Here is a 14433-nt window from a genome sequence, read left to right on the forward strand (position 1 = left end):
AGATACTTAGGATTACAGAGGGAGGTAATTATATTGAGATGTAGTTATTTCAATGTAAAAACCAATTTTGTGTTATAATAGTACATATGATGTTTTATTAATACATTAAAACAGGATATCTGTTAGTGGATTCAGTAACTGTTGCCATTTTGAGGTAGTGTTGAGCATGAATGATATTTTGAGATATCTGCAACTAAAAGAAAATATGTAGAATATTTACTGGTGATCAGGTCATACTTAGGTACTGCTAATACTCCAGTGGTTTGTTGTCTACATTCATAATTGAAAAAAATGCTAAATTTTAGTTAGAGGTTGATGAAAATAAAGATATAATTTTTTTTTCATTCAAGTTAATTACTTCCCCAAATTCTTACCATAAGCTCCAGATTAAGAACCCTTGGTTTAGATAGCTGTCAGTTATGTTTGCCTCCTTTTCACTGGATCAAACCTAGATGCTGTACCATATGTGGAAGTTGATTTTGAATAGGTAATTTTTCAAGGAGGGGAAAAAAAGAAAATATCTAACTTGTACAAGGAGACATTTTACTGTGGGAAAAATTACTTCATAGACAAAGACCTCAGTTGGGAATTTCAGATTTAAATGGCATACATGGGAAAATAGAAATCTTGGAACTCTGCTTTGGAGATTTTTTTCTTTTAGACAAAATTAAGGTAGTGCATAGAAGTAAAAAAACATTAATACGATTGAAAGTGAAATACTTTTTATGAGTTTTCAACACTAGCTTTGAGTCACAGTCAGGGTTTTAATGGTTATAATAAAAGGGTAAAAGAACTCTCTCCAAATGAATGATCTCTCTTCTTAACAGAGAAGCAGATGTCAGGTCTGGGAAGAAGCTGAGTTTTTTCCTTCCTCCCCTAATTTTATAGCTGTAAGGAACTCGAGGTAGGTTAAGTGATTGGGTAAAATTGCACATCCAGTAAATATGGGAGCCGTGAAGATTTCATAGATGTGTGACCTATGCAGTCACAGAAGGCACTAGGCTTAATTTAAATGCTCTGCTGTCACTGCCTTGAAATTCTTAATATTTTTTGAATGAGAGGCCCTGCATTTTTCATTTTGCACCAGTACTCACAAATTATGTAGCTGGTCCTGTATTTGGGGCTCTGCTTAGGTCTTCAGATCTCTACCCAGACTGCTTTTCTTATAATATGTCAATGATGAATTAATTAGCTTTGGAAAAAATTCTCTTGTAGAGTATTATAGAGTTGAATTCTCCTCTAGCACCTAACACAGTGATTCACAGTCTGGAGGTGTGTGGTTCCATGGGGGTGGGCATGGAGGTGGGTGGAATCACTGATAGGGCTGTTTCAAAGTGAGGGTACAGTAAATGCAAACTCATGCACACTTTGGGTGTGTGTCTATATTTGTTGTTCATGTTGCTCCTTGAGGCTGTAAGTTCCATGTGTGCAGGAATAATGTTTGTTCTTGCTTATAGCAGTATCCTCAAAGCCCAGCCCAGTATTTGTCAAATAGCAGGTCTAACAATCTTTGGAGATCAATCAGAGAACCACTGTTACCAATGGGTATGCCTCATAACCCTTAAACTTGCTTAGGGAAAATTAGAAAAAAGTAGAAAATCATTGACTTAGGATAAGTCCTTGATAAACAACAAATGATGAAATGATTTGCTTTTGGCAAACATGGTAGCAGTGATTTAGCCTATTGTGCTGCAGCTAACCCAGTCAAAGGTAGCTAAAATTATTAGTGTATTTAAGGCTCATTAGCTACCTTTTTATAATTGACATATAACATTATATTAGTTTCAGGTGTAAACATAATGATCCGGTATTTTTATGTATTGTGAAGTGGTCACCTCAATAAGTCTAGTTAGCATCCATCACCATATATAGTTACAAAAATTTTTTTTCTTGTGATAACTTTTAAGATCTACTCTTTTAGCAGCTATCAAATATGCAATATAGTGTTATTAACTGTAGTCACCATGCTGTACATTACATCGCCATGACATTTATTGTATTATTGCAAGTTTATACCTTTTGACGCCCTTCACCCATTTTGCCCATGTCCTATCCCTCACCTCTGGCAACCACCAATCTGTTCTCTGTAGCTATGAATTTGGTATATTTTTTAAATAAAAATTTCAAAAAATTTTAGATTTTATATATAAGTGAGATCACATGGTACTTGTCTTTCTCTGTCTGACTTATTTCACTTAGCATAATGCCCTCAAGATCCATCTATGTTGTTGCAGATGACGAGATTTCCTTCTTTTTTATGAATGAATAATATTCCAGTGTATGTACATACCACATTTTCTCTATCTCTCCACCCATTGATGGACAATTACGTTGTTTCTATATCTTGGCCATTGTCATTAACTACCTTTTAACAATAAAAATCTGTTATGCCTTATTTTAGAGCTTTGCACTTACACATCTACTATTTTATTTTGCTCTCATAATTATCGTTGGAGGTACGTAGGTAGATCAGGTATTTCTATTCTCATTTTACTTATAAGAAAACTGAGGCTAAGAGAGGTTGACCTACTTGAGCAGCAGAGTCACAGCAAGACCTCTGGTTTCTGACGTCCTGAATCATTCTCTTTCCCCTGCTTAATGAAGGAAAAGCTTTGACATTGAGGGACAGGCAAGCTCCAGCTTTCCTGTGGTGAAGCTAAAGGGGAGAAGGCAAATTGAGTAAGAGGCAGGGGAAGCAAAAGAGCACTCAGTAATAAGGAAACACATAGTAAGACTGCCCCCACCTCCCCAAAGCATGCCGAGAGCTACAGTAAGATAGTGCAACAAAGTGGGCTCTTCTGGGTCATTATCTAATCGTGTTTAGATCCACTGAGTGAAAGCCATCATGGACTTTAACCTGATGGACAAGCGTTTTTGTTGAAATATGAGAATTTTGAGAAAAAATAGCATTTGGAGTCATGGGATGACTGGATTTTTTGTTTCAGCTCTAGTCCACTGAGCAGTAACTGTATCCCAGGCTCTGTGCTAGGTAGCTTGGAGTGGGAGGTGACATAGCTGTTCAAAGTTTACTAGTAGAGGCAGCCAAGTTGTATGGGAGAGTTGGAGGTGATATATAGTTCCCTGTGGTTCCCTACGGGGTTGCAGAATGTGGTTGGGCCTCATATATCATGCTTAGGAATCTGGATTTTAACTTTTCAAGGCTTCTGTTTATAAATTCTGTTAGGTGATGGTCTTTCAACCAAAGACTATGTCTCCTTGGATACTGTTACCGTTGCCACATTCAGAATAACCTCTGAGCTGTGAACAGTGTTACAGAGTTTCAAAGGGCAGTGGTACAGGTAATAATTTATGCTGAAGCCTTCCTGAAGTGCAACACAATGGGTGATAAAAGCCTTTTCGTTCTCTGAACCCACTGCAGCCTAAGCTCCGTTTTTCGTTGATTCTTTGCCTCTGCCCTATTCTTTGGCTCTGGACTCTCTTTTCTTCTCATGTGTGCTTCTCTAGCCTTGGGCATCTCTTTTCTGTCTTTTTTTTTTTTTTTGCTTGTCTTTCTTTCCTTTCCTGTTTTCATTCCTATTCTGTGCTTTCTCCTTGTCTCTCCCCTTTTCTCCATTCTTCATTGTGAAGAGCTAAAGTTTTAGCAATTCTTGTTCCAGATCTTACATCCTTCCACTGTACCACCCAGGAAAGTTTCTGAATTTTTCAGTAGTTCCCATGGAAGAGAAAGGAAGTGCCCTTTCCTAGAAGTCCCAGAACACAAGACTGTGACTGTTAAATGACTGGGTTAAGTGAAATATTCCTGAACCAATTAATGAGTCCTGAAAGATAAACTATATTGATTGGCTTAAGCCATTCCCGATACAAGGGACAGGGTTAACTCCACCCAAACCACATGGCTTTGACTGGGGAGAGATGATTTCCTTGAAGAATGGTGGAGTTATTTTTTGGCCAGAGGAAGGGGAAAAGGATGATTGGGAGCCAATCAACAGATGTTCACTATACTAACATACTGGGTTGTTTTGAAGTTCTAGTGCAACAAAGGATATGGCAAATTCTTTGTCTATTAGAAAGTATACTACTGATGAGTAGCATTAATTTTATTAGGTTATTGAAAAAATATTTCACAATGTTAGAAATATGCTGAGATTAAAAAATGGTTATTGACATGATTTTATCATAATTATTATATCTTTTCATATTAGAGAAATCTTGACTAACTTCACTTAGTTTGTCAATTTAAGATAACATTTGTAGATTTTAGATCTAAAAACCAAACCACAAAATGATTAAAATCTGCTTTATGTAAATAGGAAGTGCTATTTCTAGATACTTTTCAAAGTAACGTAATAGGAAACTTCACCTTTTAAAAAATGTATTCATTTTCTTTTTTTTATATAAATGTTCACTTGCATTAAGCAGATAACATTTGAACTTAATTTCAGCTGCCTGGAAAATGACTGCCATTTCATGCAGTGGTAAAAAACATAGTTTTCTACTCATTTTGATTGCATTGCATAGGATGACAAATGAATGATTATAACATTCAGTATCAGTTGCTAAAAATGAAATTTTGTACCCCGTCTCTTAGAAGTGATCTAATGTACAATAGACAAATTGCACTTGATTTGAATAGTAGCTAATAATTAACTCAGAAATGATTGCCTCAACCACAACAAAACCATTTCATCGTAGAGACATGACAATTGTCGGGATGTGGTTTGTAGTGGGCACCAAATTTTTTGTAGTTTCAAGGCTATAAACTTTTAACCCTTGTCATAAAATTCTTTGATTTTTTTTTTTTCTTAGTCTTAATATGATTTAAAGTTGTCAGCTGAAGATTGTCTAATGTCAGCATCTAAACAGTATTCTTTACATGATATTGGTAAATAACAAGGAAGTGGGTTTGGATGTGGTTCCAATTATTCTGTTGCTCTTATTCTTCTGTTGTGGCTTACAGAAATATCTTTTGAAAGTTTTAATATCCTTCCTGTACTTAATTGCAACCAGGCTCCCCTAATTACTACTACAATGAGTTAGGTTTTTTTTAGCACCAAACTTCTATAATTATTTTCACATATAGAATGTTTTGGAATTTTTTATTTCACCTTTTTTTCCTTGTTTGTAGATTGTTCATATTTAGGGTAGATGAGATTTTAACTCATTATTATAGCACATTTTTATGGATAAACTTTTGAATTCAAACAAGTATAATAATCTGATACTTTTGTGTTTTTTAGATACACCTGTGTTTTTGCTTTTCCTATTTAATCTATACCTTTAAAAATTTATTGAGTTATATTTTACATATCATAAAATTCATCCTATTTCAGGGGTGACCGTTTAACAGTTTTTAGTGAATTTAGTGAATTTTGCAAACATCACCATAAATCAGATTTTGAAATACTTTATAGTCACCTCTGCTCTGGGTCTTACCCATGAGGCTAGAATGCACCAGTTTTGACTGGGGAGGGATGTAAGGCTGGGCTGACTCAGAAGAATTCAAGGACTATTAAGATTTCTGTGAGCCCTAGAAAATTTTGCCTTTAAGGGTCCTTTCCTCCATAAAAGTGTTAAGAATTATATTTATAAGTGCATTCATATAAAGATGAATATAACTAATTATTGTGTGTTTACTGGTATTACATATTCATTTTTTTCTTCAGATTTTAAAATAAATTAAAATTAAAACATTTCTGTCTACTCCTAAAGTATTATGGGCCTTAGGCACTCTACCTAATTAATAAGTCAGCTCCGGAAGAATTACCTTGAGAACAGTTTCAAATGTCCCAATCTGTGAGGAAAGACAATCCTGTATACAGGAAGGAAGTGGCGGCTGAAAGTTAAGATTATCCTGAAGGGTAAATAGAGGGTGGAAAGATGGAGAAGCAGCAGTCTGTGACCAAAGAAGTTGAGAGACTGGAGTAGGGAGAGGGAAAAAAAAAAAAAAAAAAGAGGATAATATCAGAAAGTTGAAGAAATCTGGGAACTACAAATTTGCATTTGAATTTCCCTGAGGAGCCTAATGCATTCCTGTCTTGAAGGCTCATGCCAGCCTGACAGTCTTTAGTTACTTGTGGCCAATTTTTAATCCTCGTCTAACTTCAGTTCTTTAATTCTCTAAGGCCTCCCACTGCTCTATCAATTTAATTTCAGGGGATATATGAATATTAAAATTTAAATAATATTAAGATGAGTAAGTAGGTAGATAAAGACACACACAAAAAATGAAAAATCAGATGACTTCCAAAGAAAACTGCAAAGATTTTAGATAATCTATTATTTTCTGTTATTATTTTATACTATTGGTTGGATTGAATACAAGTTGACTGCATTACAAAACACGGTTCACTATTTTTTTTTAAAGAAGATTCAGCAAAATATAAGTGTATTGAGAGGATGCTCTGGTTTTATATAACTGAAATCTTTAGTTATATTCGTCGACATGTCATATTTTTATATGACATGAGCCATAATGAGGGAAACCAGGGGTTTTAACTTGTAATAATTGATAATTACTAGTGGGAGAATATCTCAAAGGAGAATAGAATAAAACCAGAAGACAAATTTCATTGTGATCTAATTTAATTCTCATTAGATACTTTAAAACAATTTGGTGCTTTCAAAATGTTCTGAAAAATAGAAACATAATTAAGATAAAGATATAAAAGAAATAGGAGGAGAAAGAGCCATTGGTGTTGATGGATATTCCCCGAATTTAGATTTTGTCTTTGAAGGATCTTGTAGAATAGTGAACTTAACTGACTGTTCCTAAAGGTGGGTTTAACAGTCTTAGAATCACCTCTGTTCTCTATTACTAGAGTAGAACAATTTGTTTTTGTTGCTAAGTTAATCACTTCCACCTCCATCTTGGTACTTTCTAGGATCGGAAAATTTTATGTAGAATAAAATGTAGTAATTACATCCTTCTATATTTGCTAATTAATGGTGACTCTTTACCTGTCCTAAGTTATGGACCAACTGATTCCCAGTGGAATCTATTTGGCCCCAACTATTATGTCATCATTGCAGCTAAAGGATAAGTAAACCATTGGCAGCAAGCATGGTGACTGAGATTTAATTTCCAGGGAAATCACTTTGGTTCTTCACAGAATGTGTATGAGGAATAATGCCGAATAATTTTTAATTTTTTCGTAGCCTAGAGTCATTATATACCACCAGTGTAAAATAAGATCTTGATTAGCTGAAGTGCTTAGAAATTTTGATATTGTGATTGATTTCATTTTCTAGTTAATTGAGGGCTAAAAGGAAACTGCTTTGGTTTCAGCCATTTTTATATGCTTAGTTTACTTTTCCATTATGGTAAATGCCATATACTAAATACATTTTCACTTTAAAGTTATGATGTTGGTCTCTATTTGTTAAACCCATTGATACTCACTTTAGGGACTAAGAAATTAAGTTGAATCTGCACTCACGGAATCCATCCATCCATCCATTATCCATCTTTCCATCCATCCACACTTGTTTCTTATGCCAGATTATACAATAAATGATAAACAAGCCAGCAAGTTTCCTGCCCCATGGAATTTACATTGTAGTTGTATATACAGACAGTAAACAAGTAATAGTGATACATTTGCATAAGGATATGCAACAGTTTCATAAAGATAGCAGGGATACTTCTGTTAGCCAGGGCAAGATGTTCCAGATGGAGAGAACAGTTAATGCAAAAGCCTGAAGCAGGACAAAACTTGGCATGTTCTAGGCACTGACAAAAAGCCCAGTGAAAGACATTCTTTAGAAGTTGGCATTAGCAGTAAATCTGGCCATTTATTAATACTTATCTGAAGAACAAACATGAGATGTGACATTTAATTTAAATAATAATCCAATATTCTATGACTAGTAGGCCTGTTAGAAGTTAGAAGTCAGTTAGAGGACTGTTCTTTTTTGTGGGGAGTGAATTTATTGTCAGGGTACTAGATCAAGCCTGTAGAGCAAAAGTTGAGTTCTGGTGCTGTTTCTGTAGAATGATAGTAGAAGCAACACAGAACGGCAAACAGTGTTAGTCTTTTCTGCCTCTTGGGCTGACTGGAGACTGGTATTGAGAAGGTTGAGACAGTTTCTGGAAAAGGAGTGCTGTGATTATTAACAATAATAATATAAAGGTGCAACATTGGGAGAGTGCTATGAACTTGCTGACCTTGGAGTAGATGCTGTATTGTATAGGCTGTTTATATTCTCCAAAGTTGAATCATTAAGAGTGACTTTAAAAACATAATAAAACTTAGGTAACATTTACTTTATACTAAACACAGTTCTAAGCACATTGCATATATTAACTGATTTATTTCCCCAACAGTTGTTTTATTCCCATTTTACTGAGGAAGAAGCAGAGGCGTAGAATAACACTGTAACTTGCCCTATGTCACACAGCCAGTAAATAGCAGAGTTGGGACCTGAACTCAGTCTGGATCCAGAGACTGTATTATACTTATCCTTAAGGGTATAAGGTGCTCCCAGTATTCATTCATTCATTTATTTATTCACTTAAATGTTTATTGAGTGCCCAGTGCCAAGCACGCTGTTATTCTTGGCAATGTTATGGTGAATAAGGATGACTGGGGAATATGTTTTAGCTTTTAAGAAGAGTGTACAAATATAACAAATCTTGACTTGTCTTTTGGGAGGATGATTTTGATAAGTAATGTGGTCAGCACTGAGCAATGGAGCTTAACATAATGACTGTATATTGCTCTGTATCTTGCAACCTTGCTGGGCTTGCGTTTTTAGTTCTAAGAATATTTTAGTGGATACTATAGGATTTTCTATATACAAGGTCATGTCATCTGTGAATAGAGATAGTTTTTCTTCTTTCTTTCCGGCATGAACACCTTTCATTTCTTTTTCTTGCCTCATTGCCCTGGATAGAAAGAACCCAAGTACAATGTTGAATAGAAGTGTCAAGAACAGACGTCCTTTTCTTTTTCCTGATTTCAGGGCAAAAAATTCAGTTTTTCACCACTAGTATGATGAAAGGGTGTTGGATTTTGGCAAATGCTATTTCTGTAACTATTGAGATCATTAATTGGTTTGTGTCACTTATCCTATTAATATGTTATTTGATTATTGATTAATTAACATTGATTAACAATTGATATTGATTTTTGTATATTGAACCAATTTTGTAATCCTTGGAAAAATCTCACTTGGTTATGCTTTATAATTCTTGGTAAAGTTGCTATATTTAGTTTGCTTGTATGTTGCTAAGAATTTTCAGGTCTGTATTCAAAAAGGAGAATTGCTCCATAATTTTCTTTTTTTGTGATGGTTTTCTTGGTTTTTGGTATCAGAAAGATGCCTCATAGAATGAGTTGTTTTCTCCTTTTCTAGCTTTTGGAAGAATTGGTGAAGAATTGGTACAAATTCTTTAATTATTTGGTAGAATTCACCAGTGAAGCTAAAAAAGTCTGGGCTGCTGCTTTTTTTGTTAAGTTTTATGATTATTAATTCAATCTTTCTACTTGTTATATGTCTATTCAGTTTTTCTATTTATTATTTAGTCAGTTTCAGTAATTTGTGTCTTTGTAGGAATTTATCCATTTCATTTAGGTTATTTAATTTATTGGCATATGATTGTTCATAGTATTCTCATGGAATCCTTTCTATTTCTGTAAGGTCAGTACAAATATTCCCTCTTTTATTCATGATTTTAGTAAATGAGTCTTCTTTATTTTTTTCTTGGTGAGTCTAGCTTAAGGTTTGTTAATTTTGTTGATCTTTCCAACAAACCAACTTTGGATTTCATTGATTTTTCTCTATTGGTTTCCTATACTCTATATTTCATTTATTCCACTTTTATCTTTAATAGTTCATTCCTTTTGCTAGTTTTAGGATTAGTTTGCTTTTCTTTTTGTAGTATCTTAAGGAGGAGTGTTAGGTTATTGATTTGAGGTCTTTTTCTTTTTTAATATAGTTGTTTTCAGTTATAAATTTCCCTTTAAGAACTGTTTTAGCTTCATCTCATAAGTTATGGTATGTTGTGTTTTGTTTCAGTCATCTTAAATCACTTTCTGATTTCCTTTGAGATTTCTTCTTTGATCCATTGGTTGTTAGGAATGTGTTGCTTAATTTCCACCTGTTTGTGAATTTCCCAAATACCCTTGTATTTTTAATTTCTTACTTCATTCCATTGTAGTTGGAGAACATTCACTATTTAGTTTCAGTCCTTTTACATTTACTGAGCCTTGTTTTTGGTATATCTTGGAGGATGGTCCAGGTGTGCTAGAGAAGAATGTGTATTCTGCTGATGCTGTGGAGTGTTATATAGATGTTTCTTTGGTCTAGTCGGTATATATGGTAAAGTTTTGTGTAACATTTGAGGAGCTGTCAATTTTTTTCTAAAACAGCTTCACTATTTTACAATGCCACCAGCAATTCATTAGGTTTACAGTTTTTTCACATTCCTGTCAACACTTGCTATTCCCCATAATTTTTTCTTTAGCTATTATAGTGGGTCTGAAGTGGTTTTGATTTGCATTTCAAGTCTTCTATTTCTTGGTTGATTTTCTGCCTAGTTGCTATATCTATTATTGAAAATGGTATATTTAAGTTTCCATCTCTTATTGTTGGATTGTTTTTTGCTTCCTTCAATTCTGTCAGTTTTGCTTTATGTTTTGGGTGCTCTGCTGTTAGGTACATATATGTTTATAATTGTTATGTCTTATTGATAAATAGACCACTTTATTATTATAAAATGTACTATTATTATAATTATTATATATTATTGTATAATTATTATTATAACTATTATTATAATTATATAAGTCTATTATAAATGTATAAAATATAATTTGCTTCTAGTAACAATTTTTGCCTCAAAGTCTCTTTTTTCTGATATTCTCAATCTGTTTTTGGTTAGCATTTTTATGATATATTATTTGCTAGGGCTGCCATAACAAAGTTCCATAGACTGGGTGTCTTAAGCAACAGGGATTTATTTTCTCACAGTTTTGGAGGGTTGAACTCTAAGAACTTTAAGATCAAGGTGCTGTCAGGGTTAACTTCTTCTGAGGCCCATGAGGGAAGGAACTGTTCCAGGCCTCTCTCCTTGGCTTGTCAATGGCTATCATTCCCTGTGTTTTCACATCATCTTCCTTCTGTATATATCTGAATACAAATTTTCTCTTCTTGTAAAGACATCAGTCATACTGGATTAGGGCACATCCTAGTGATGTCATTTTAACTTAATTACATCTTGAAAGACCCTATCCAAATTTTGGCACATTCTGAGATGCTGGGGTTAGGACTTCAACATACGGATTTTGGGAGAGACGCAATTCAGCCCATTACACATGGTATATTTTTTTCATATTTTTACTTTTGATCTCTTTGTGTCTTTGAATCTAAAATATGTCTTTTATAGACAGAATATAGTTGGATCAATTTTTGTAACATATTCTGCCAATCTCTGCTTTTTTTCTTTGCCATTTTGCTATTGTTTTCTAAATTCTGTGTCTTTTGTATTTCTCTGTCCCTCCATTAATGCCTTTTTATTGTTAAATAGTTATTTTCTAGTGTACTATTTTAATTCCCATTGCGTGTTTATGTGTGCACATGTGCACGTGCGCCCACACGTATTTTCCATATTTTCTTAGTGTTGCCCTGGGAGTTACAATTAACATTTTAATCTAAAGCAGTCTAGTTTAGATTAATACCAACATCATTTGAACAGCATGTAAAAACTTGCTTTGTTATAGTATAGCTTTGTTCCCTCCCTTCCTCTTTGTGCTATTATTGTCATACAAATTACATCTTTTTACACTGTATGCCCATCAACACAGGTTTACCACTATAGCTCTATTCAGTTCTTTTAAAAATCAGGTAGGAGAAGAAAATATTTATAAACAAAGTACATTTATACTGTCTTTTATACTTACTTTAGTTAGTTTTACTGCTGCTCTTTATTTCTTTGCGTGGATTTGTGTTACCCTCTGGTGTTTTTTGTTTTTCATTTCAGCCCTTTGGTATTTCTTATTGGGCAGGTTTGCTTGCAACAAATCCTTCCTTTTTTGTTTACCTAGGAATGTCTTAATTTCATCTTTATTTTTGAAGAATAGTTTTGCCAGGTATAGAATTCTTGGTTGACGTTCTTCCACCCATCCCCTAGCATTTTGTATATGTTATTCCACTGCTGACTGGCATCTGTGATTTTTTTGTGAGAATTAAGGTGCTAATCTATTGAGGATCTGTTGCGTGTGATGAGTTGCGCTTATTTTGCTACTTTCAAGATTGTCTCTGTCATGGGGACGGGAAATGGTAAGCTGGCACGAAGTGAGAGAGTGGCATGGACATATATACACTACCAAATGTAAAACAGATAGCTAGTGGGAAGCAGCTGCATAGCACAGGGATATCAGCTAGGTGCTTTGTGACCACCTAGAGGGGTGGGTTAGGGAGGGTGGGAGGGAGAGGCAAGAGGGAGGAGACATGGGGCTATATGTATATGTATAGCTGATTCACTTTGTTATAAAGCAGAAACTTAACACACCATTGTAAAGCAATTCTACTCCAATAAAGATGTTAAAAAAAAAAGTTAACTAACAATTATATATATAAAAAAAAGACTCCGTGCTCCCAATGCAGGGGGCCTGGGTTTGATCCCTGGTCAGGGAACTAGATCCCACATGCTGCAACTAAAGATCCTGTGTGCCGCAACGAAAATCCTGCACATGGCAACAAAGAACTCTCGTGCTGCAACTAAGACCCAGTGCAGCCAAATAAATAAACAAATATTAAAAAAAATAAAGTCTTTGTTAGGTACAACACCGGGCTTTCTCACAGACAGTTTCTATTGTTTGCCTTTTTTTCCCCTATGAATGGTCATACTTTCCTGTTTCTTTGCATGTTTCATAATTTTTTTGTTGTGGTTGAAAACTGGATATTTTAAATAATAGAGTGTTGAAACTTTGGAGTTCAGATTTCTCCTGTGCTCAAGGGTTCGTTGTTGTTGCTATTCATTGTTGTTTTTTTGTTCAGTGACTTTTCTGAATGAATTTTATAAAGTCTTTATTCTTTGTCTTTTGAAGCCCCTGTGTTCAGTTAGCTTAGTGGTCAGCTGATGATTAGGCATAGAATTTCTTAACTGCCTTGAACCAATGTATCTCTTCGCCTTTGCTGAGACACTCTGTGTGTTGGGACAGAGTTTACAACTCTTCTTTCACTCATGCTTGTGCAGAACCTCAAGGTCGGCTATAAGTAAAATATTAGGCCTTCTTGGGTCGTTCTTGTGCATGCACACAGCTCTGCACATGCATGTGGCCTTCTAGATTCCCAGGAATATGTTGGAGCTTTCCAGTATTCCCTGTGGACATCTCTTTACCCAGTGTTTCCTCTTCAGTTTTTGGCTAGCCTCTTGTTGGCTCCAGTTGGTATTTCTACCTCAGCCAGCTAATTCACCACCTTAGCAGGTGGAAGTGGCTATAGAAAGTTTGGGTTTTATTTATTTATTTTGAATTTTATTTTATTTTTTATACAGCAAGTTCTTATTAGTTATCTATTTTATATATATTAGTGTATATATGTCAATCCCAATCCCCCAATTCATCCCACCAACCCCCCTTCCCCCTTGGTGTCCATACATTTGTTCTCTACATCTGTGTCTCTATTTCTGCCTTGCAAACCAGTTCATCTGTACCATTTTTCTAGATTGCACATATATGCATTAATATATGATATTTGATATTCTCTTTCTGACTTATTTCACTCTGTATGACAGTCTCCAGGTCCATCCACATCTCTATAAATGACCCAATTTTGTTCCTTTTGATGGCTGAGTAATATTCCATTGTATATATGTACCACATCTTCTTTATCGATTCATCTGTTGATGCGCATTTAGGTTGCTTCCATGACCTGGCTATTGTAAATAGTGCTGCAGTGAACATTGGGGTGCATGTGTCTTTTTGAATTATGGTTTTCTCAGGGTATACACCCAGTAGTGGGATTGCTGGGTCATATGGTAGTTCTATTTTTAGTTTTTTAAGGAACCTCCATACTGTTCTCCGTAGTGGCTGTATCAATTTACATTCCCACCAACAGTGCAAGAGGGTTCCCTTTTCTCCACACCCTCTCCAGCATTTATTGTTTGTAGAGTGTTTGATGATGGCCATTCTGACCAGTGTGAGGTGATAACCTCGTTGTGGTTTTGATTTGCATTTCTTGGAGAATTAGTGATATTGAGCAGCTTGTCATGTGCCTTTTGGCCATCTGTATGTCTTCTTTGGAGAAATGTCTATTTAGGTCTTCTGCCCATTTTTTGATTGGGTTATTTTTTTTAATATTGTGCTGTATGAGCTATTTATATATTTTGGAGATTAATCCTTTGTCAGTTGCTTTGTTTGCAAATATTTTCTCCCATTCTGAGAGTTGTCTTTTCGTCTTGTTTATGGTTTCCTTTGCTGTGCAAAAGCTTTTAAGTTTCATTAAGTCCCATTTGTTTATTTTTGTTTT

General features: G+C 34.8%; 1 protein-coding gene across 3 annotated transcripts in view; it reads left to right on the forward strand.

Moving 5' to 3' along the window:
• The window catches only part of SUGCT (succinyl-CoA:glutarate-CoA transferase), a 692699-nt gene that overhangs the window by 91393 nt on the left and 586873 nt on the right, over positions 1 to 14433 (forward strand). The gene's annotated exons all lie outside the window — the stretch shown is intronic.

This window comes from Aethalodelphis obliquidens, unplaced genomic scaffold, assembly GCF_003676395.1.
Source record: "Aethalodelphis obliquidens isolate GAN/ISIS:26980383/991018 unplaced genomic scaffold, ASM367639v1 scaffold27, whole genome shotgun sequence".
NCBI classification, from domain to species: Eukaryota; Metazoa; Chordata; class Mammalia; order Artiodactyla; family Delphinidae; genus Aethalodelphis; species Aethalodelphis obliquidens.